Source organism: Scyliorhinus torazame, chromosome 7, assembly GCF_047496885.1.
Source record: "Scyliorhinus torazame isolate Kashiwa2021f chromosome 7, sScyTor2.1, whole genome shotgun sequence".
Lineage (NCBI taxonomy): Eukaryota > Metazoa > Chordata > Chondrichthyes > Carcharhiniformes > Scyliorhinidae > Scyliorhinus > Scyliorhinus torazame.
Genome location: NC_092713.1, coordinates 71,105,154 through 71,129,759, shown reverse-complemented (window position 1 = coordinate 71,129,759; position 24,606 = coordinate 71,105,154). Strand labels below are relative to the sequence as shown.

Below are 24,606 nucleotides of genomic sequence, written 5' to 3'. Positions count from 1 at the left end.
GATCGACCAGCCTCGACCGCACAACCTCGCGACCGCTTCGACAAAGGTGAAGGTCGACGTGCACGTGATATCCTGCCTTCTGGACTCCGAGAGCACTGAGAACCTCATCCACCCCGATGCGGTAAGGCGCTGCTGCCTCGCGGTACACCCCGCTAACCAAAGAATCTCCCTGGCCTCTGGATCCCACTCCGTGGCGATCCGGGGATACTGCATCGCCACCCTCACCGTACAGGGCATAGAGTTCAGCGGCTTCCGGCTCTACGTCCTCCCAACCTCTGCGCTGCCTTGCTACTCGGCCTGGACTTCCAATGCAACCTCCAGGGCCTAACCCTGAAATTTGGCGGGCCCCTACCATCCCTTACTGTTCGTGGCCTCGCAACCCTTAAGATCGACTCTCCTTCCCTGTTTGCAAACCTCACCCCGGATTGCAAACCCACCGCCACCAGGAGCAGACGGCACAGCGCCCAGGACAGGACCTTCATCAGGTCTGAGGTCCAGCGGCTGCTGCGGGAAGGTATCATCGAGGCCAGCAACAGCCCCTGGAGTGCCCAAGTGGTAGTGGTGAAAACCAGGGAGAAAAACAGGATGGTCGTTGGCTACAGTCAGACCATCAATCGGTACACGCAGCTCGGCGCGTACCCCCTCCCACGCATATCTGATATGGTCAATCAGATTGCACAGTACCGGGTCTTCACGACAGTGGACCTGAAATCTGCCTACCACCAGCTCCCCATCCGTAAGGCAGACTGCCCATAAACTGTATTTGAAGCAGACGGCCGCCTTTACCATTTCCTTAGGCTTCCCTTCGGCGTCACCAACGGCGTCCCGGTCTTCCAACGGGAGATGGACCGAATGGTTGACCGGTACAGGCTGCGGGCCACTTTCCCTTACCTGGACAATGTCACCATCTGCGGCTATGACCAGCAGGACCACGCCGCTAACCTTTCCAAATTTCTCCACACCGCCACACAAGGAGAAGTGTGTGTTCAGCACAAACCGATTAGCCATCCTCGGCTATGTGGTTCAGAACGGAGTTCGAGGGCCCGACCCCGATCGCATGCGCCCCCTAATGGAACTCCCCCTCTCCCACTGCCCCAAGGCCCTCAAACGATGCCTGGGGTTCTTTTCGTATTACGCCCAGTGGGTCCCAAACAGGACAAGGCCCGCCCACTCATCCAATCCACCACTTTCCCACTGACGGCCGAGGCTCACCAGGCCTTCACCCGTATCAAGGCCGACATTGCCAAGGCCGCGATGCACGCGGTCAACGAGGCGCTCTACTTCCAAGTCGAGAGCGATGCATCAGACATCGCTCTGGCCGGCACCTTCAACCAGGCAGGCAGGCCCGTAGCATTCTTTCCCCGCACCCTCCATGCCTCCGATGTTCGGCACTCCTCTGTCGAAAGGGAGGCCCAAGCTATCGTTGAAGCTGTGCAGCATTGGAGGCATTACCTGGCCGGCAGGATAGTCACTCTCCTCACTGACCAACGGTTGGTTGCCTTCATGTTTAACAACACACAGCAGGGTAAGATCAAAAATGATAAGATCTTGAGGTGGAGGATCGAGCTCTCCAACTACAATTACGTAATTTTGTATCGCCCCGGTAAGCTCAACGAGCCCCCCATTTCCCTGTTCCGAGGCACATGTGCCAGTGCACAAGTGGACCAACTCCGGACCCTGCACGACGATCTCTGTCACCCAGGAGTCACCCGCGTTTACCACTTCATTAAGGCCCGCAATCTGCCCTACTCCATCGAGGAAGTCAGGGATATCACCAGAGACTGCCAGGTCTGTGCGGAGTGTAAACCGCACTTCTACCGCCAGACCGTGCACGCCTGGTGAAGGCCTCCCGCCCCTTTGAACACCTCAGCGTGGACTTCAAAGGGCCCCTCCCCTCCACCGACCGCAACACGTACTTTCTTAATGTGGTCGACGAGTATTCCCGATTCCCCTTCGCCATCCCATGCCCCGATATGACTTCTGCCACCGGCATCAAAGCCCTCAACACCACCTTCGCTCTGTTCGGTTCCCCCGACTACGTCCACAGCGACCGGGGATCCTCATTTATGAGCGAGGAGCTGCTCCAGTACCTGCTCAACAGGGGTATTGCCTCGATCAGGACGACCAGCTACAACCCCAGGGGAAATGGGCAGGTGGAGAGGGAGGAGAATGGGACGGTCTGGAGGGCCGTCCAGCTGGCCCTACGGTCCAGAAATCTTCCAGCCTCCCGCTGGCAGGAGGTCCTCCCCGACGCACTTCACTCCATTCGGTCGCTCCCATGCACCGTGACCAACGAAACCCCCCATGAACGTCTCTTTGCCTTCCCCAGGAAGTCCACCTCCGGGGTTTCGCTCCCAACGTGGCTGGCAGCTCCAGGACCCATTCTCCTCCGCAAGCACGTGCGGCTCCACAAGGCAGACCCGTTGGTTGAGAGAGTACAGCTACTCCACGCAAACCCGCAGTACGCCTACGTAGCGAACCCCGATGGCCGCCAAGACACAGTCTCCCTCAGGGATCTGGCACCAGCTGGGTCCCGTCCCCCCCCCCCAACCCCGGCGCCACCCTCCCCTCTCCCGGCGCAGCCCCCGCTCCAGGACAATCCGTCCTCCACTTGCTCCCACCCAGGGATGAAGAGGATTTCAACACGCTACCGGAGTCACCAAAGACCAAGCCGACGCCTGAGTCGCCACCAGCACTGCGGCGCTCTCAACGACGGATCAAGGCGCCCGGTCGTCTAAATTTGTAACCTCTGTAATTTTAAAACTAATCTGTATGTAAATAGTTTTCCACCACCCCCGCTGGACTCATTTTTAACAGGGGGTGAATGTGGTAATCACCACTGTTGTATTATATTGTATATATGGGTATTACGGTAAGACCCCTGTACTACAGGTACGGGGGTAGATCCCTGCCTGCTGGCTCCGCCCAGGAGGACGAGAATAAATGTGTGCGCTCTCCGAACAGCAACCATTTCGTAAGCTGCTGTAGGAGGCCACACATCTCTGTGTAATAAAGCCTTGATTACATTCTACTCTCGTCTCATTGTAATTTATAGTGCATCACTATTATTATGTCATTATGAATGTTTGACTGAATTTCAAAAGCTACAATTATTTCAGCAGGCGATCTGAGTTAATAGGTTAAAAGTGATAGTTTAAACTGGCTATTATAGGTATAGCCGTCTTTGAGATGGGTTCTGAATACAAGTTTATTTTTATAATAGAGTACCCACTTGAGGAAATTTAAAAGCTTTACATGGGTTCATGAATGGGAGTCTTTTTCATTGTCATATATGGAAGAGCCATGAGGGGATATGAGAGCATTGGGGGGGGGGGGGTGGGTGAGGGTTGGCATGTTGGATCTATAGCAGAAATGATGGGGCATGGGATTGTGGGGATCTCAATTTTGACATGTTGAGACCAGATGTGGGGGTACGAGAGGCAAGGGCGAGAGGGCCTAACAGCTTCCAGAGTAACTGGAATATTCTCAGAGATTCAAGATGGGCCTTCTAACCAGCCTGCTTTATCACCACCCGGCCCCAGGACGGCCTAGGATCTGCTTGTAGGACAGTGGGCCTGACTGAATCCTCCCCCCCACCCCCTCACTTCCCCAACTTATGCTACTCAACTCCGTATAAAAAAATTTTTTTTTAGAAAATATTTTATGAAGGCATTTATAATTTTAACATTTTAAACAAAGAGATCGAACAAACACAAAAGTAAAAATCCACAATAACATATCCATCTCCCTCCAAACATAAACCCTAACTATCATGATCCATGTAACTACTCCATCTCACGGTTCTCCTTGGTTTTCCTACCCTTATTCGTCACTTCCATGCCTCCTCCTTTTTACCCCCCCCCCCCAATTCCCACCCCCTGCTGACAGTCTAGTTTTCCTTGAAGAAGTCGATGAACGGCTGCCACCTCCGAGTGAACCCTTGTAACAAACCCCTTAAGGTGAATTTGATTTTCTCCAACCTAAGAAACCCTGGCATGTCACTGACCCAACCCCCGACTTTGGAGGCTCCGAATCCCTCCATCCCAGCAGAATCCATTTCCGGGCCACCGGTGAAGCAAAGACCAAAACATCGGCCTGTCTCCCCCCCCCCCCCCCCCCCCCCCCCCCCCCCGGGCTCCCAGATCTTCCGACCCTCCAAATATTGCATCCGGACTCTGGACTCGGAGTCACCCTCCCTTCCAGGACCTCAGACATGACATCCTCAACCTCGGACACGGCCAGAACATGGGCACACGATTTGCAGGACTACCCCCACAGTGCCCACACCTGTCCTCTGCCTCCTCAAAAAACCTGCTCATCCGGGCTACGATCATGAGCCCTGTGGACCACTGTGAATTGGATCAGGCTAAGCCTGGCACATGACGAGGATGCATTGACACTCCTCAGGGCCTCCTCCCATAACCCGACTTCCAACTCCCCTCCCAATTCTCCCTCCCACTTCCTCTTCACCTCCCCTATTGGAACCCCTTCCCACTCCATCAGTTCCTTATATATTTCTGAGACCTTCCCCTCCCCAACTCCTGTTGTTGACATCACCTTGTCCTGTAGCCCCCTTAGTGGGAGGAGCGGGTAGCCTGGGACCTGTCTCCGAACAAAATTCCGCACTTGCAAGTACTGCCTTGCAACTCGGTGTGAAATTTGTGGATTGAAGCCATGCCCTCCATCATCATCTACCTCAATTTGTTTCAGGTGAAAGCAGGAGTTTGATCATATGGTTATTCCTCTGGAATTTCTAAAATGCCATCTGTATGGCTCACCCATCACCATAGTATTTCTGGGCACATTTGCCACTGTTAGTCTATTTCCTTTAAGTCACCATCCAATTTATTTTTAAAATCATTGATTGCTTCCACTTCCATCACCCTTTTGACTGTGAATTCCAGGTTATTGCCACTCACAGAGTACAAATATTCTTCCTCACATCCCTTCTGCCCAAAATCTTGAATCTGAGTCCTCTAGTCCTTGTATAATCAACTGATGGGAACAGCTTTTCTTTGTCTACCTCATCTAAACTTCTCATAATTTCATAGAACATAGAACAGTACAGCACAGTACAGGCCCTTCAGCCTACGATGTTGTGCCGACCATTTATCCTAATCTAAGATACCATATACCTCTATCAAATCTCCCCTCAATCTCCATTATTCCAGGAAAAACAATGCCAGTTTCTCTGACCCAATCTTGTAGCTAAAATCCCTCATGTCTGCAACCATTCTGGTCAAACTCCTCTTCACCTCCTCAAGGACCCTCATTTCCTTCCTGAAGTGTGGTGACCAGAACTAGATGTAATATCCCAGTTATGGCTTAATCAGAGTTTTATAAAGGATAACTTGCCTTCTTTAGGACTCAAGAGGCATGATTTAACCACTACCTTGCGCCCGGCATGGATCTGGACGATTAAATAGCGGGAAAGACCAAAATTGAGATTTGCACTAGGTTCAAATCAGTTTGTTATCTAACAGGCCCATTCCCGATGGCGAGTTCTGGGTCACACCCAAAGATTGCGAGACTCTCATTAAGCCCCTTTTGCATTAATTTCCATTTCAGTCGCGAGATTGAAGTCGAATGTAATGGCCTTCTGGAAATTAACCGGCTCCTCAGCGAGAAATCACACGGGCGTCGTTCAATACTCCTTTTTTTAAAAAGTGAAACTGGCGCTGACGGAAACTGAGGAGGTGAGTAGCCTGGGCTGGGGAGGGGCGGGGGTGGGGTGAGGGGGTGGTGGTTCGGGCGGGGGGGGGGGGCCTGTGAGGGACTTTTCCGTCCATGAGGTCTTAAAGCCATCTTTAAATATTGTGGAGATAAATAACAGGGGTAACTACAGCTGTTTGTCCTCCCAAGCACTTTCAGGACAGACCCCGATGCTGATGGAAGCCCAATCTGATTGATGGTCTCTCTCCTCCTCCAATTCTTATAGATACCAAAACGGATAGTGATGTTGGTCCCACAGAGGATGGCCACGCGGTGCTTGTGGTAGCCCTTCAGCCAGATGCCAGAGAGGAACCAGAGGGGGACATCAGTAATGGCCCAAGGTGTACAGGCGGCATTGGTCTTTCGAGGAGATGATGTTCCGCAGGAGATTCCATCTCAACAAAAAGACAGTGCAGCACCTTTGCCACGTCCTCGCGGACTTGGCACCCCGTGGAGGAGGAGGACACCCACTCCCGGTGGCAATGAAGGCCACTGTAACCCAAAACTTATAGCAACTGGTTCATTCTAGGGCTCGAGTGGGGACTTGTGCGACATTTCACAAGTTATAGCCTACAAGTGCATCTATGAGGTCATCAGACTTTATCAATCAAGCCCTGCAAGATGCCCCAGCTGCAGGATTCTCCGCAATCGGCAGGAGGCCCCAGGTCCAAAGGGTAATTGATGTCACGCATGTCGCCTTGCGCACATTGGGGCATCAAGAAGCACCCTTCATTAACAGGAAGGGGTTCCACTCCTTGAATATTCAACCTGTGTGCGACCACCACTTCCCGATCATACACCTGTGTGCATGCTTCCGAGGGAGGGTGCATGACAGCTACATCCTGAGACACGCAGAGGTCCCTGGGGTCTTTGAGGACCACTCCAGTGTGGCGGGTTGGCTCTTGGGAGATAAGGGATACCTGCTGAGGTGCTGGCTGATGATGCCAGCACGGAGGCTGGAGACCCGACATAATGAGGTCCACGTTACCACCCACGCGTCATTGAGCGGACTAATCAAAATGCTGTTCCAATACCTGGACCGCTCTGGTGGTGCACTGCATACAACCCCCCAGAGCATCACCCGCTTTGTGGTGGCCTGCTGTACCCTCCCAACCGGAAAATGAAAAAATGAAAATCGCTTATTGTCACAAGTAAGCTTCAAATGAAGTTACTGTGAAAAGCCCTTAGTCGCCACATTCCGGCGCCTGTTCGGGGAGGCTCTTACGGGAATCGAACCGTGCTGCTGGCCTGCCTTGGTCTGCTTTAAAAGCCAGCGATTTAGCCCTGTGCTAAACAGCCCCTGGCACAGCAGCTGGGCGAGGGTGGAGGACACGGAGTATTCGGCCATAGCCATCTCAGACCATGCCCCGCATTGGGTGGAGCTGGAGCTAGGGAAGGAGAGGGACCAGCGCCCGCTGTGGCGCCTGGATGTGGGCTTGCTGGCGGATGAGGAGGTGAGCGGGCGGATCCGGGGGTGCATTGAAAGCTATCTAGAGGCGAACGATAATGGGGAGGTGCAGGTGGGGGTGGTCTGGGAGGCGCTGAAGGCGGTGATTAGGGGAGAGCTAATCTCCACTAGGGCCCACAAGGAGAAGAAGGAGAGGGAGAGATTGGTGGGGAAGGTTTTAAGGGTGGATAGGAGGTATGCAGAGGTCCCCGAGGAGGGACTATTCAAGGAGCCACGAAGCCTCCAGGCCGAGTTCGACCTGTTGACCACCAAGGCAGAGGTGCAGTGGAGGAAAGCGCAAGGGGCGGTGTATGAGTACGGGGAGAAGGCTAGCCGGATGTTGGCGCACCAGCTTCGGAAGCGGGAGGCAGCGAGGGAGATTGGGGGAGTTAGGGATAAAGGGGGGAACACGGTGCGGAGTGCGGTGGGAATAAATGGGGTATTTAGAGACTTTTATGAAAGGCTGTATAGGTCTGAGCTCCCGATGGAGGAGGGGGGGGGGGATGCGTCGATTTTTGGATCGACTGAGGTTCCCGAGGGTGGAGGAGGAGCAGGTGGCTGGGCTTGGGGCACCGGTAGGGCTGGAGGAGCTGACTAAGGGGCCGGGGAGTATGCAGGCGGGGAAGGCACCGGGGCCAGATGGGTTCCCGGTGGAATTTTACCGCAAGTACACGGACCTGCTGGGCCCTTTATTAGTGAGGACTTTCAATGAGGCGAGGGAGGGGGGGTCCCTACCCCCGATGATGTCCAGGGCTCTGATCTCGCTGATCCTGAAGCGGGACAAGGACCCATTACAGTGTGGGTCGTATAGGCCAATCTCTCTCCTCAACATGGACGCAAAGCTGTTAGCGAAGGTGTCGGCTACCAGAATTGAGGACTGTGTCCCGGGGGTGATTCACGAGGACCAGATGGGTTTTGTTCAGGGAAGACAGCTGAATACCAATGTGCGGAGGCTCCTGACCGTAATCATGATGCCTACAGTGGAGGGGGGGGGCAGAGATAGTGGCGGCGATGGACGCGGAGAACACCTTCGATAGGGTGGAGTGGGGGTACCTCTGGGAAGTGTTGAGGAGGTTTGGGTTCAGGGAGGGGTTCATTCGTTGGGTTAGGCTACTTTACGAAGCCCCGGTGGCGAGTGTGGCCACGAATCTGAGGAGGTCGGAAAACTTTCAGCTGTACCGGGGGATGAGGCGGGGGTGCCCCCTATCCCCCTTGCTATTTGCATTGGCAATTGAGCTTTTGGCTATGGCTCCAAGAACTGGAGGGGGCTGGTCCGGGGGGGGTGGAGGAACACCGGGTTTCGTTGTATGCCGATGACCTGTTACTGTATGTGGCGGACCCAGTGGGGGGGATGCCAAGGTGATGCGGATCCTCAGGGAGTTTGGGGACTTTTCCGGGTATAGGCTCAACATGGGGAAGAGTGAGCTCTTCGTGGTACACCCAGGGGACCAGGGAAGGGGGATAGACGAGCTTCCACTGAAGAGGGCGGAAAGGAGTTTTCGGTACCTGGGGATTCAGGTGGCCAGGAGCTGGGGGGCCCTACACAAGCTCAACTTGACGAGGCTGGTGGAACAGATGGAGGAGGAGTTTAAAAGGTGGGATATGCTGCCACTCTCCTTGGCGGGTAGGGTACAGTCGGTGAAGATGACGGTGCTCCCCAGGTTCCTTTTTATATTCCAGTGCCTCCCCATCCTGATCCCTAAGGCCTTATATAAGCGGGTCAGTAGGAGCATCATGGGATTCGTGTGGGTGAAAAAGACCCTGAGGGTGAGAAGGGTGTTTCTGGAGCGGACTAGGGACAGAGGACGGTGAGCGTTACCTAATCTGTGTGGGTATTACTGGGCTGCCAATGTGGCGATGATACGCAAGTGGGTAATGGAGGGGGAGGGTCAGTGTGGAAGAGGCTGGAGATGGCATCCTGTGTGGGCACGAGTCTGGGAGCGCTGGTGACAGCACCGCTGCCACTCCCGCCGACTCGGTACACCAGGGGTCCGCTGGTGGCGGCGACTTTGAAAATTTGGGAGCAGTGGAGGTACCACAGGGGTGAGGTAGAGGCTTTGATTTGGTCCCCGATCCGGGAGAACCATCGGTTCGTCCCGGGGAGAATGGATGGAGGGTTCCTGAGCTGGCACAGGGCAGGAATTAGAAGGATGGGGGACCTGTTTTTAGATGGGACGTTTGCGAGCCTTGGGGCGCTGGAGGAAAAATTTGGGCTTCCCCCCCCGGAAATGCCTTCAGGTACATGCAGGTAAGGGCGTTTGTAAGACGGCAGGTGAGGGAGTTCCCGCTGCTTCCAGCACTCAGGATCCAGGATAGGGTGCTCTCCGGGGTGTGGGTTGGAGAGGGCAGGGTCTCGGCGATCTACCAGGAGAAGAAGGAGGAGGAAGAGACCTCGATGGAGGAACTAAAGGGTAAATGGGAGGAGGAGCTTGGGGAGGAGATAGACGAGGGTACGTGGGCGGACGCCCTAGGTAGGGTTAATTCTTCCTCCTCTTGCGCCAGGCTTAGCCTGAGACAATTTAAGGTTCTTCACAGAGCGCATATAACAGGGGCGAGGCTGAGCAGGTTCTTTGGGGTGGAAGACAGGTGTAGGAGGTGCTCAGGGAGCCCAGCAAATCATACCCATATGTTCTGGGTGTGCCTGGCGCTGGATCGGTTCTGGAGGGGTATTGCGAGGACGGTGTCTAAGGTGGTGTTGAGCCGAGCTGGGGGTTAGCACTATTTGGGGTATCGGACGAGCCGGGAGTGCAGGAGGTGAAAGAGGCCGATATTCTGGCCTTTGCGTCCCTGGTAGCCCAGCGGAGGATTCTGCTACAGTGGAAGGATGCGAGGCCCCCCGAGCGTGGAAGCCTGGATCAGCGACATGGCAAGGTTCTTCAGGCGGTGGCAACCGTTCCTAGACTTGTAGCAGGGCGTTAGGAGGTGGTCAGTAGCAGCAGCAACCCAGAGGGGGGGGGGGGGGTGTACTTTGTGTTTTCTGCTGTGTTTATTATTGCTTAATGGGGGGTTTGTATATTGGGGGAATTTGCGATGTAGTTGTAAGATGTTTATTTATGTGTTCTTTGTTTTTCTTTTTTCTGTAAGTGCGGGGGGTTGTTGAAAATATGTAAAAATTTGAATAAAAATATTTCTAAAAAAAAATTAAAATAACCATTAACCCTTTAACCTACATTTGGTGAAATATTCCTAAGATTACAAACTGTGAAATCTGGTTCCGAAACTTGTTTTTTAAGCTCTAAAATTTATTTGACTTGATTTTCTCAACTTGCATCATTGGTTGCCACTTGGGCCACAATGACTAGTTTATTTCCATCTCTTTGCAAAATATTTTCTAATTTATCAGCTATGTCCATATTCTAGCACACAGGAGGAACTGTCAGCCTGATCTGCCAATATGTTGCCCACACCCTCTCTAACCATTAAATTCCTTATCGTTACTGTATTTTTAGCCGCCACCTTTTTCTCTGGAAACAAGTGCAAACGATGTGGGGTAGCTTTACTGTCATTTCCAGGGAGGACAGGTGAGCAGATTGGTGTTCAGGAAAGGGTTCTCCACCCCCATGTCACAGCACGGTGCCGGTGGGAGATTTGCATTCTTGATGCTAATCTCGTTTTTTTCTTCCATCAGAACCTTCAAAGTCTGCTCGACATTGATAGTTTTTTCACGCTCTCCATTCCACTCACCTATCTCCCTGAAACAGTTCACACTGTGTTTTATATATATATATATTGTCATGTGGGGGTACCTTTAAGACATGGATGTTTAAGCAATGTACCTTTAAGAAAACAGTGATGTCAGAGAATGTGTGGGGCTGAGTTCAGGTCAGCCATTTTGCAGTTGGGTTTTGCAATTTAAAAAGTGCCTGGCTGGTTTTGCTGAGAGCAGTTTCAAAGTGCATGGCTGTTTTGCTGTGAGCAGTTTAAAAGTAGAAAGCCAGTTTGAGACAGCAGCTTGAGAAGTTCTGGTTTGCTGTGAATGCTTGGAGGGAGAAAGCCAGGTTTGAGAAAGCAGCTTGGGGTGTGTCTGTGTGTTTCCAGAGAGCTGCAAGTTTTGAAAAGCAGCTTGTTTTGCAGTGAGCTGGAGTTGCTGTCACCTCTGCCATAAAAGACCATCTCTGGATCATTTGGGTGATTTAAACTCATAATTGTAAAACCTTTAACCTGATATGATACTGTTTAAAGGTTGTTAAGAAGGCATACGGTGTGTTAGCTTTTATTGGTAGAGGGATTGAATTTCGGAGCCATGAGGTCATGTTGCAGCTGTACAAAACTCTGGTGCGGCCGCATTTGGAGTATTGCATGCAATTCTGGTCGCCGCATTATAGGAAGAATGTGGAAGCATTGGAAACTGGTGCAGAGGAGATTTACCAGAATGTTGCCTGCTATGGAGGGAAGATCTTATGAGGAAAGGCTGAGGGACTTGAGGCTGTTTTCATTAGAGAGAAGAAGGTTAGGAGGTGACTTAATTGAGGCATGCAAGATGATCAGAGGATTGGATAGGGTGGACAGTGAGAGCCTTTTTCCTCGGATGGTGATGTCTAGCACGAGGGGACATAGATTTAAATTGAGGGGCGATAGATATAGGACAGATGTCAGGGGTAGGTTCTTTACTCCGAGAGTAGTAAGGGCATGGAATGCCCTGCCTACAACAGTAGTGGACTCGCCAACACTAAGGGCATTCAAATGGTCATTGGATAAACATATGGACGATAAGGGAATAGTGTAGATGGGCTTTAGAGTGGTTTCACAGGTCGTCGCAACATCGAGAGCCGAAGGGCCTGTACTGCGCTGTTATGTTCTATGTCTCCTGGAAGCTTGAAGGAACATTTTAGGGAATTATTTACTGTTGCAATATTTTCTTAGTTATCTTTGAAGTAAGGGGTGTTAAGAGATCCAATGTTTATTTAAGATGTTAAGTTGAATTCATGGAATAAACGGTGTTTTGTGTTTAAAAACCCACTTGTCCATGATTGTAATCCCAGACCTAGGGAAAAAGCTGTGTGCTCGGAAAAGCAACAAATCCATTAAAGGGAGAGGTTGGTTGAACTCCATGATACATTTTAGGGTTCTGAAAACACCTCGCCCATAACAATTGGGGGCTCGAGCGGATAAAAGTCTATCTATTGGATTGGCTTTTGTGAACTTAAAGACAGTGAAGGATTGTTTCTTTCCCGGTGTGGTATTTTAGTTTAAGTGGGGCGAGTGTTGTGAACAATGGCTCTTTCAGAGGCTCAGAAGTTTTTGGGGGTGGAGAATGTTACACATAGTACCTTACAGACAGAAACAAAAAGCAGACTGTTAGATTTGGCAAGAACATTGCAGTTAACATTACCTGACAAAATGCGAAAAGATGAGGTAATTATGGTGGTGGTTAAGCATTTAAAGGTGCCTGAGATAGAGTTTGATTCATTGGAAATGGCAAAAATTCAGTTGCAAATTGAACAAATGGAACATGAGAGAATTAAAGTGGCTGGCATACGAGAGTGAGAGAGAGGAGAAAGAGAGAGAGAGGAAAGAGAGAGAGAGGAAAAAGAAAAGGAGAAAGAAGAAAGGAGAAAAGAAAGAATAGCTCTAGCAGAACAAAAAGAAAAAGAAAGGGAGATACAGATCAGGGAAAAAGATAGAGAGAGGGAAATGGCCATGAAACATGACAATCAGTTAAAATTGGCAGACGTAAAGGGACACGTACAGTTGGATGAGAGTGATGAGGATAGTGAGAAAGAGCGTCATAGTTGAAGGCTTGGTGGGAATCTATTTAAATATGTCCAAGCATTGCCAAGGGTTGACAAGAAGGAAGTGGAAGCCTTTTTCATTTCATTTGAGAAGGTAGCTAAACAAATGAAATGGCCACAGGACATGCTGGTAGGTAGAGCTAGTGAAGTGTTTGCATCACTACCGGAGGAGGTATCTGGAACATATGAGGAGGTGAAGAAATCCATCTTAAGTGCATATAAGCTAGTGCCTGAAGCTTACAGACAAAGGTTTAGAAATTTAAGGAAAGAATTTGGTCAAACATACATGGAGTTTGAAAGGCTCAAACACAGTAATTTTGATAGGTGGATAAGGGCTTTGAAAATAGATCAAACTTATGAAGCTCTCAGAGAAATTATACTTTTGGAGGAGTTTAAAAATTCAATTCCTGATGTAGTGAGAACACATGTGGAAGAACAGAGGGTTAAAACTGCGAGATTAGCAGTGGAAATGGAAGATGATTATGAATTAGTTCATAAATCAAAGATTGGTTTCCGACATCAGTTTCAGCCGGTGAGGGATAGAAACTGGGGACATGAGAAATATTCAAGTGGTAAGGGTGATCTAATGGGAGACAATAAAGAGAGTGTACCTCAGATTAAAAAAGAAATCCAGGAGGGTGGAAAAGAAATGAAAAGTTTCAAATGTTTTCACTGTAATAAACTAGGCCATGTAAAGTCAGTGTTGGTGATTGAAGAGAAGCACCGTGAAGGCTGATGTGGTAAAACAGGATAAGACCGTGGGGTTTGTTAGAGTGGTAAAGAAAAGCCCAAGGGAAGCGAAGGAGGTGCAAACGATTGTACAGCCTGTTCAAGAAGTAATTGTTAAGAAGGTGCCAGATGTCTTTAAAGAATTTACTTGTGTGGGTAAAGTTTACTCGTGTGTATCAGGAGGAGTAGGTAAAGAAGTCACAATTTTAAGAGATACAGGGGCTAGTCAATCTTTAATGGTAAGAGATGAGGAATTATGTAGTTTGGGAAGAATGTTGCCAGTAAAGGTGGTGATATGTGGAATTCAGGGTGAGAGGAGTAGCGTTCCATTATATAAGGTAAGGTTGGAAAGTCCAGTGATGAGTGGTGAAGTGGTAGTAGGAGTAATGGATAAACTATCATGTCCAGGAATACAGTTTATCTTGGGTAATGATATAGCTGGATCGCAGGTGGGAGTGATGCCTACTGTGGTTGATAAGCCAGTGGAAAATCAGTCAACTGAAGTGTTGAAGGACAAATATCCTAGGAATTTTCCAGATTGTGTACTAACAAGGTTGCAAAGTCACAGGTTAAGACAAGAGGAGAAAACAAAGAGTGAAGATGAAGTTGAAGTGCAATTATCAGAAATGATTTTTGATCAGATGGTTGAAAAAGAACGAGAACAGGTGGAGGATGAGGCGGATATTTTTAGTTCAGGAAAATTGGCGGAGTTCCAACAGAAAGATGTAGAAATAAAACGGATATATCAGAAAGCATATACGGATGAGGAATCTAAGAGTATACCAGAGTGTTATTACCGTAAAAATGATGTCTTGATGAGAAAATGGAGACCTGTACATGTGCAGGTGGATGAAAAGTGGGCAGAAGTTCCTCAAGTAGTATTGCCGGTAGGGTATAGAAAGGAGGTGTTGCGAGTTGCACATGAGGGACCAGTGGGAGGTCATTTGGGAATAAGGAAAACTCAAGCTAAAATCCAGAAACATTTTTATTGGCCTGGACTACATAAAGATGTAGTTAAATTTTGTCAGTCATGTCACATGTCAAGTGGTAGGGAAACCTCAAGCAGTGATAAAACCAGCGCCCTTAATACCCATTCCAGCATTTGAGGAACCTTTTACAAGGGTCATAATCGATTGTGTAGGACCGCTTCCTAAAACAAAAAGTGGGAATCAATATCTTTTGACTGTAATGGATGAGTCTACTAGGTTTCCAGAGGCCATTCCAGTACGTAATATTACAGCTAAAAGGATTGTGGAGGAGTTACTTAAATTCTTTACTAGATATGGACTACCCACAGAAATTCAATCGGATCAAGGAACGAATTTTACTTCAAAGTTATTCAAAGAAGTTATGGATAGCTGAGCAATAAAACAATTTCAATCAACTGCGTACCATCCAGAATCGCAGGGAGCGTTAGAAAGGTGGCATCAGACATTAAAGACAATGTTGAGGGCGTATTGTCAAGATTATCAAAAGGATTGGGATAAAGGAATCCCATTCGTATTGTTTGCAATTAGGGATGCACCTAATGAGTCTACCAAATTTAGTCCTTTTGAACTAATTTTTGGTCATGAGGTAAGAGGACCACTTAAATTGATCAAGGAAAAATTGGTGGGTGAGAAATCGGAAATTACGCTATTGGATTACGTGTCAAATTTTAGGGAACGATTAAATAGAGCAGGTGAATTGGCTAGACAACATTTGAAAGTTGCACAAATGTGATGAAACGGGTAGCGGACACAAAATCCAAAGTTCGTAGTTTTGCCAGTGGGGATAAAGTTGTAGTGTTGTTACCAGTGGTAGGGGAGCCTTTAAAAGCTAGGTTTGTGGACCGTATCAGATTGAAAGGAAATTAAGTGAGGTGAATTATATGGTAAAAACACCAGATAGAAGGAAGACTCACCGAGTGTGTCATGTGAATATGCTTAAAAGGTACTTTGAGAGGGAAGGAGAGAAAAAGGAGGTTTTAATGATTCTAACTCAAAGAGACGAACCAAATCCAGATGACTATGAATTTGACATACCTCAAATTAAATTGGAAAATGAGGATGTTCTTAAAAATTGGGATAAATTGTTAAGTTACCTTCCAGAGGAAAAACAAACTGACCTGAAAGAGTTATTGATATCACATGGGCAAGTTTGTAGAGATAAATTGGGAAGTGCTAAAATGGCTATACATGATGTAGGTGTGGGAAATGCTGTTCCGATCAAACAACATCCATACAGACTTAACCCTTTAAAATTGGCAAAGGTTAACAAAGAGATTGAGAGTATGCTGAAAAATGGCATAATTGAAGTGGGTTCAGCCAATGGAGCTCACCCACAGTGATACCGTCTAAACCAGACGGTACCCAACGGTTGTGTGCGGACTATCGAAGGGTGAATGCAGTTACAAGAACGGACTCTTATCCTATCCCACGTTTGAAGGATTGTATTGCGAAAGTGGGACAATCTGCTTTTATTTCCAACTTCCAGACATTGAAAGAACATTTAAAACATCGTATGGAGTTCTTCGATCGACTTCAGGAGGCGGGTTTGGTGATGAACCTCACCGAAAGTGAATCTGGAGAAGCCCGAATCGCTTTCCTTGCGGAGTTTCCGTTATCCTCAACACGAAGGGAAATAATGTGTGGATTTGATCGAACATTTGTGCAAAAGTTTTATGGCGTGATTACTGCACTGATTGAATTGCTGAAGAAATGTAAAAAATTTCAATGGACAGCGGACTTTCAACAGGCATTTGACTGCCTGAAAGCTGTAATCACCAATATTCCTGTATTGGAGAATTGCAAGGGACTCTGTGGTCAGATTGAACTAAAGTATCTGATTCTAAAGAGAAATGCCAAGGGAGTAGAGGAATGGATGGATCGTGCAGAGACTTTGTTCAAAGAGACTGTCAATCGAGAAGGATTTTGGTTGGAGGAAGAACAAAGAAAAATGGGCTATATTATTATACCTGTTTGCATGTGTTGCTTTTTAAAAAAACGAAAACGTATATTTACTGTGTACATTTCTTAGTGGATGGTGCAAAAGTGAAAAATGAAACCATCTTGAAGTTGATGATTTTTTTTTCTTGGGGGGAGGTGTCATGTAAGGGTACCTTTAAGACATGGATGTTTAAGCAATGTACCTTTAAGAAAACAGTGATGTCAGAGTGGGTGGGGCTGAGTTCAAGTCAGCCATTTTGCAGTTGGGTTTTGCAATTTTAAAAGTGCCTGGCTGGTTTTGCTGAGAGCAGTTTAAAAGTGCCTGGCTGTTTTGCTGTGAACAGTTTAAAAGTACAAAGCCAGTTTGAGACAGCAGCTTGAGAAGTTCTGGTTTGCTGTGAGTGCTTGAAGGGAGAAAACCAAGTTTGAGAAAGCAGCTGTGTGTTTCCAGAGAGCTGCAAGTTTTGAAAAGCAGCTTGTTTTGCAGTGAGCTGGAGTTGCTGTGATCTCTGCCATAAAAGACCATCTCTGGATCATTTGGGTGATTTAAACTCATAATTGCAAAACCTTTAAACTGATGTGATACTGTTTAAAGGTGTTACGTCAAAGTTTGAAGGAACATTTTAAGAAATTATTTAGTGTTGCAATATTTTCTGAGTTATCTTTGAAGTAAGGGATGTTAAGAGATCCAATGTTTATTTAAGATGTTAAGTTGAGTTCATGGAATAAACAGTGTTTTGTGTTTAAAAACCCACGTGTCCATGATTGTAATCCCAGACCTAGGGAAAAAGCCGTGTGCTTGGAAAAGCAACAAATCCATTAAAGGGAGAGGTTGGTTGAATTCCATGCTACATTTTGGGGTTCTGAAAACGCCTCGCCCATAACAATATTATCTATATATCTTTGATTTCTCTCATTAAGTCTTCTTTTGTTTCTTAGGCATATCTTGCTTGTCATTTAACTGCTCCAATCCATCGCAACCATCCATCTCGTACGCAGATGGTTTGTGCTGTAGTGATTGTCAACTGTGTGGAGCATTACCTAATGTGGCTCAGGAGCCTTACTCTGACATGGCAGAGTAAGACAGTGAGCTGAGAAGGTGCATGATTCTATGGCCTCTTTCTCCAATGCCATTCCAAGCAGTCAGCCTCCAGAGGTCATGGTTGTCAGTAACTGTCTCCCAGTTGATCGTGTCGACATTGACGTGATTTCCACTATAGCACTTTGCAGGTCATTCTGTGTATTGTTCTGTGTGTGACCATTGTGGGCTTTTTAAACTAATTTTCCTGCCTCTTGTAATGTTCCTTCTTAATTATTTGCACTATTGTTCAAAGCTTTATACCTGAATTGTCAACTGATTTGAATTTTCTGAACAAATGCTGCCTGACCGGAATGTGTCCAGCATTTTATATTTGTAAATATATTTGGCAGAAATGGTTTCGAGAGCGAATATGCAGATGAGGTGGATTGGCCATATCTTTTTATTAAAACAGTAACCATCACATTTGTACAAGGCCAAACGGTACAAACACTAATTTTGCATTGGAGAAACAGGGTACCCTCCCCTCTGTACCAACGTCCGGGGAGGGGGGCAGGATAGTCTGATTATTAAAACAGTTCACAAAACAGTTGTACAAAATCAAACGGTACAAACACTACACTTTGGACACTAAGGGGCAATTTTGTGCAATGTTGTGCAGGTTATGTGGGATTATCGGTATAGGGCGGGGAGAGGTCCTAGGGAGAGTGTTCTTTCGGAACGTAGGTACATACTCAATGGGCTGAATAGAATCCCTACAGTGCAGAAAGAGGCTATGTCGAAAGTAAAAGGGAAGAATTTAAGTTTACTAGAAACATCAAACTATGAAAGCTAGAGGTGGAATCTGTGGTATACGCCTCAAACATTAACTAACTTTTTTCTCTCTTACAGATACTGACTAACCTGCTAGTCTTTTTTTATTCATTTACAGGATGTGATGAGGCCAGCACTTTTTTCCCATTTCTAGTTGCCCTTCAGAAGATGGAGGTGAGTTGCCTTCTTGAACCGCTGCAGTCCTTCAGGTGTAGGCACACCCACTGTGCTGTTAGGGGGAGAGTTCCAGGATGTTCCCCAGTGACAATAAAGGAACGGCGATATATTTCCAAGTCAGGGTGGTGAGTGAATTGGAGGGGAACCTCCAGATGGGGTACCAGGTATATGCTGCTCTTGTCCTTCTAGATGATAGTGGTCGTGGGTTTGGAAGATGTTGTCTAAGGAATCCTGGTGCGTTACTGCAGTGCATCGTGTAGAAGATACACACAGCTGCCACTGTTTGTTGGTGGTGGAGGGTCTGAATGTTTGTGGAAGGGAGAGCAATCAAGAGGGCTGCATTGTTCTGGATGGTGTTGAGCCTCTTTTGTGTTGTTGGAGATGCACTCATCCAGTCAAGTGAAGAGTATTCCATTACACTCCTGATTTGTGCCTTGTAAATGGTGGACAGGCTTTGGGGGGTCAGGAGGTGCTAACAAGTGGTACTTACTCAGCAATACCTGCTCACGGGTGCTCGGTTTGGGTTCCACCAGGGTCACTTAGCTCCTGACCTCATTACAGCCTTGGTTCAAACATGGACAAAAGAGCTGAATGCCAGAGGTGAGGTGAGAGTGACTGCCCTGGACATTAAGGCTGCATTTGACTGAGTATGGCTTTAAGGAGCCCTAGCTAAACTGGAGTCAATGGGAATCGGGGGGGGAAAACTTTCCACTGGTTGGAGTCATACCTGGTATAAAGGAAGATGGTTGTTGTGGTTGGAGGTCAACTATCTCAACGCCAGGACCTCACTGCAGGAGTTCCTCAGGGTAGTGTCCTAGGCCCAACCATCTTCTGCTGCTTCATCAATGACCTCCTTTCCATCATAAGGTCATAGGGGCTGTTTGTGAATGACTGCACAATGTTCAGCACCATTAGTAAATCCTCAGATACTTAAGCAGTCCATGTCCAAATGCAGCAAGACCTGGACAATATCCAGGCTTGGGCTGACAAGAGGTAAGTTACATTGCCTGGCACTTTTGTGGCACGAATGACCATCTACAAGAGAGGATCGAACCACCGTCCCTTGACATACAATGGCATTACCACCACTGAATCCCCACAATCAACATCCCTGGGGGTTAACATTGAACAGAAACTGAACTGGACTAGCCACGGTAATACTGTGACTACCAGGGCAGGTCAAAGACTAGAAATCCTACAGCTTTGAGACTCTGGTCGTGATGACGGGAGTGGACCTCCAGAACTGGCAGTTCAAAGTGGCGGGGGAGCCTCGGGTGTTAGCTCTGCTCGCACCCCGTCCCAAGGAGTTATCCAGGGACCATTGAGCACCCCGAGCGAGGAGGAGGTGATGGGGCCCGTGCCGGTGACACCCAAGGGAACCGCGGACTACCACCCCCCCGCGCCCCCCCCCCCCCCCCCCCCCCCGGGGCATCTGATGGGCAGTGGGGAGAGCAGGCAGAACCACACCACCTAGGACACCTGAGCAGCAGCCGAGCCCATCCAGGCCAGGTTGCCCAGAAGACAGCCACTAAAGGTGACCCAGGTCGCAAGGCGAGAACCGTAGCAGTCTGCCTCCATTCCTGATGTACCATCTGGGGATCCACCAAGGCGTAGCATTAGGGCCTGTAAGGCCAGAAAGATAGACACGATTTCATCACACAGCATAGCGTTAGGGGCTAGGGCACAAACCAGTACATATATGGTCACCGGGCGGGGGAAGATGGATGGACTTTGGGGGTGGGCTTGGGCCAGTGCCCCCAGTTCAGCCAGTGCTCACCGCTCACGTCCCTGTCCCCACCTCCTCCACCTTAACAGTTTGGTGGGACCATGTGATGGAATGGCCAGCTCGCATGCAGGGATCACCCAGGTGGACAGTGGAGAGTGCTACCATGGGCAGGAGTCAGATGTGTCAAACCATGTGGAGCACCAGAGTTCATTGCAGAGCGGGTTGTCATCATCCTCCATCCTATGGACCAGACTCACTGTTACAGCCAACCCAGGGACCGTACCCAGTAGTGAGGCAGCTAGGAATCTTGGAAAGGGTTGCAAGTGGTGGCGCATGAATGGTTTTGGATGTTCAAGGGAGGAGTGGGGTGGCATGTCCGTGCCGGTGGCCAGGCCGCCTAGTTGATGAACCTGGAGGCGAATGGCACACACATTGTGCGGCTTTCTGTGCCTGCCAGGTCCTTCCCATCTTCCCCCATGTCCTCCTTGTCAGGCGAAACCTGGCATTCACCCTCCTCCAGCATGTCACTCCTCTGTTACGCGATGTTGTGGAGGATGCAGCAGGCCACCATGATGTGGGAAACTCTCCTGGTGCTATACTGGAAGGCCCCTCCAGAGTGGTCCAGACTCCTGACCTGCATTTTCAGGATGCCGAAGCACCACTCGATCACGCCCCTGGTTGCTGCATGGGCTGTTGTTGTAGCAGGTCTCTGCATCGGTCTGAGGCCTCTGGATAGGCGTCATCAGCTATGACCGCAATGGATAATTCCTGTCGCCCCAGAGCAAACCCCTTCAGCCGGGGGTGGACCTCGAAGAGTTCAGGAACCATTGAGTGTGCCAGGATGAAGGTGACATGCATACTGCACGGGTATCGGGTGCAGACGTGCATGATGTTATCTCATAGTCACATAGCAGCTGCACATTCATTGAGTAGAACCCCTTGCGGTTTGTGAAGACCGTCCTATCATGGGCCGATGCTCATAGGGTGACATGCATCCCGTCTATTACCCCCTTGTCCTGGGGTATCTCGGCGATGATGGCGAACCCCGCTGCCTGGGCATTCTGGTAGGCTCGGTCCACATTGAATTTGATGTATTGTGCCGACCGGGTACACAGGGCGTCCGTGGCGGCACGGATGCACCTGTGCACCGAGATCTGCGAGATCCTGGACAGGTCCCCACTCAACGCCTGGAAGGACCCCGTGGCGTAAAGGTTCAGGGCATGCCCAATCCGACAGGTGCTCGAACGACAGGCATGATGCCGCACCTCCTTCCCACTTCTCCTCAGCCTTTTGGGGGCAGCTCTCCATCCTCACCGGATGCCTCCTGTTCCCCTGAGGCAGGCTCCGCCACTGCATGGTCCTCCTCGAGCGGCTTCTGCTCGTACAGGCAGGGATGAGGCAGCCAGGATGAAGGCCACCATTCCTGGTGATGCACAATCAATGACCATTAAAACAAGGTTGTAGTCCAACTGAAGGCTTTAATAAGCTAGATGTTTCCCCCAGCAGCTCAGGTACAGAATGAGGGCTGCTGGGACGGCACGGGTTCTTATACCCCGCCTATCAGTACACTGCCTTCGAAGCAGATGGGCGGCTCTATCACTTTTTAAGGGTTCCCTTCGGTGTCACGAACGGGGTCTCGGTCTTCCAGCGTGAGATGGACCGAATGGTTGACCGGTACGGCTTACGTGCAACGTTCCCGTATCTTGATAACATCACTATCTGCGGCCATGACCAGCAGGACCACGACACCAACCTCTGAAAATTTCTCCAGACTGCGAACCTCCTTACTCTGACCTACAATAAGGAGAAATGCGTGTTTAGCACCGACCGTCTAGCCATCCTAGGCTACGTAGTGCGAAATGGAGTCCTAGGCCCCGACCCTGAACGCATGCGCCCCCTCATGGAGTTCCCCCTCCCTCACTGCCCCAAGGCCCTAAAGCGCTGCCTCGGCTTCTTTAGCTAATATGCACAATGGGTCCCTAATTACGCAGACAAGGCTCGACCCCTGATCCAGTCCACAACCTTCCCCATGTCGACGGAGGCCCGCCAGGCCTTCTGCCGCTTCAAAGCGGACATCGCAAAAGCCACGATGTACGCCATCGACAAGTCCCTCCCCTTCCAGGTCGAGAGCGACGCGTCTGACGTAGCTCTGGCGGCCACCCTCAACCAAGTGGGCAGGCCCGTGGCTTTCTTCTCCCGCACTCTCCATGCCTCCGAAATTCGCCACTCCTCGGTCGAAAAGGAGGCCCAGGCCATAGTAGAAGCTGTGCGACACTGGAGGCATTACCTGGCCGGCAGGAGATTCACTCTCCTCACGGACCAATGGTCGGTGGCGTTCATGTTCGACAATGCACAGCGGGGCAAGATTAAGAACGACAAGATCTTGCGGTGGAGGATAGAACTCTCCACCTTCAATTACGAGATCTTGTACCGGCCCAGGAAGCTGAACGAGCCTCCTGATGCCCTGTCCCGCAGCACTTGTGCCACCGCGCAAGTGGACCGCCTCCGATCCCTCCACGAGGACCTCTACCACCCGGGGGTCACTCGCTTTTTCCATTTTATCAAGACCCGCAACCTGCCCTACTCCATCGAGGAGGTCAGGACCGTCACCAGGGACTGCCAAACCGCACTTCTACCGGCCAGAGAGGCCGCACCTGATAAATGCTTCCCGTCCCTTTGAACGCCTCAGCATGGATTTCAAAGGCCCCCGCCCCTCCACCGACCGCAACACGTACTTCCTTAACGTGATTGACGAATGCTCCCGGTTCCCATTCGCCATCCCCTGCCCAGACATGACCACAACCACCGTCATCAAGGCCCTCCAGGGTATCTTTACACTGTTCGGTTTCCCCGCGTACATACACAGTGATAGGGGGTCCTCCTTCATGAGCGACGAACTGCGTCAATTCCTGCCCAGCAAAGGCATCACCTCCAGCAGGACGACCAGTTACAACCCCCGGGGAAACGGGCAGGTAGAGAGGGAGAACGGAACGGTCTGGAAGACCGTCCTGCTGTCCCTTCGGTCCAGGAATCTTCCAGTCTCCCGCTGGCAAGAAGTGGGGGTGCGCGTGGGGCTCCGGTGGGCGGCAGGTCCGGAAGGGAGACCGTGTCTTGGCGGCCGTCAGGGAACGCTACGTAGGCGTACTGGGGGTTGGCATGCAGCAGGTGGATCCTCTCGACCAACGGGTCCGACTTGTGCACCCTCACATGTTTCCGCATCAGGACGGGTCCGGGTGTCGCTAGCCAGGTTGGGAGCGAGGTCCCGGAGGAGGACTTCCTGGGGAAGACAAAGAGACGTTCGTGAGGTGTCTGGTTTGTGGTAGTACAGAGCAGCGACCGAATGGAGTGAAGGGCCACTGGGAGAACTTCTTGCCATGTCATGGCTTTAAATTTAGGTTTCATGTCATGGCTTTAAATTTAGTATTATTCCTGATTTTGTGATTGGCAGATCAGATTTAATTATAAATGCACTTTCCTGTATTCCAAACATATAAATAGAGGAGAAAGAGATCAGAATCAAACCAAATGGAAATGAAAAATACAACCAATCAGCTGCTCAGTAGATAAAAAGGGATGAACTGATTTTCTGGAATTATACTTCATTATCTTTGGGGTTAGAGATGATTAAATGGGTGGCCATAGCAAAGTAGATTCCATATCGAAAGGAAGGGCCGAGTTAGATGGGCTGATTGACCTTTTCTCCTTTCTTTTTTCACATTTTTATTTAGGCTTAATGAAACATCTTGGTTGGTAACAGACACTTGTCAAATGAGAACTAGAATTGAAATCCCCCACCATAGGATTGCATCTTGAGAGTGGGGGCTGGCATATTGCTAGATAATTTATCCCAAACAGCAAGATTCCTGTTAGTTTTGACAATGGGTAAATAACCACCAAATTCCGGTAGTTGCCACCTTTATTTTTAAATTTAAAGTACCCAGCTCTTTTTTTTTTCAAATTAAGGGGCAATTTTGCATGGCCAATCCACCTACCCTGCACATCTTTGGGTTGTGGGGGTGAGACCCACGCTAACCACTGCGCCGCCCTGTTTCAATCTCTTTATGATATTATTAGTAGATCATTTACAGGGAAATTTGTTTATAGCAGTCTTTGTTTCATCCCCAATATACCAAAAAATCCTCGTAACTTTACATCATTTTTGGCAACTGGCCTAAAATGGAGAGGTGTTGTAATATGTAATTTGTGTCATTTGAAAATTTACCTCAAAGTTCCTTATGATTTTCAGCAAACAGTACTTTGAAGAAGAAATCACAGATCTAAGAATTCCAGTAAATTGATCCAGG

The 24,606-nt window shown here is 49.2% G+C and overlaps 1 long non-coding RNA gene across 1 annotated transcript in view; it reads left to right on the top strand.

Annotated features, from left to right (window-relative positions):
* LOC140426312 (uncharacterized) overlaps positions 1-7,693 on the top strand; it is a 45,463-nt gene extending 37,770 nt beyond the window's left edge. Inside the window, exons 3-4 of the long non-coding RNA XR_011948181.1 lie at positions 5,569-5,696; positions 5,939-7,693. This is a non-coding gene — a long non-coding RNA (uncharacterized lncRNA). The remainder of the gene's footprint in view (positions 1-5,568; positions 5,697-5,938) is intronic.
* The last annotated feature ends 16,913 nt before the right edge of the window (positions 7,694-24,606 follow it).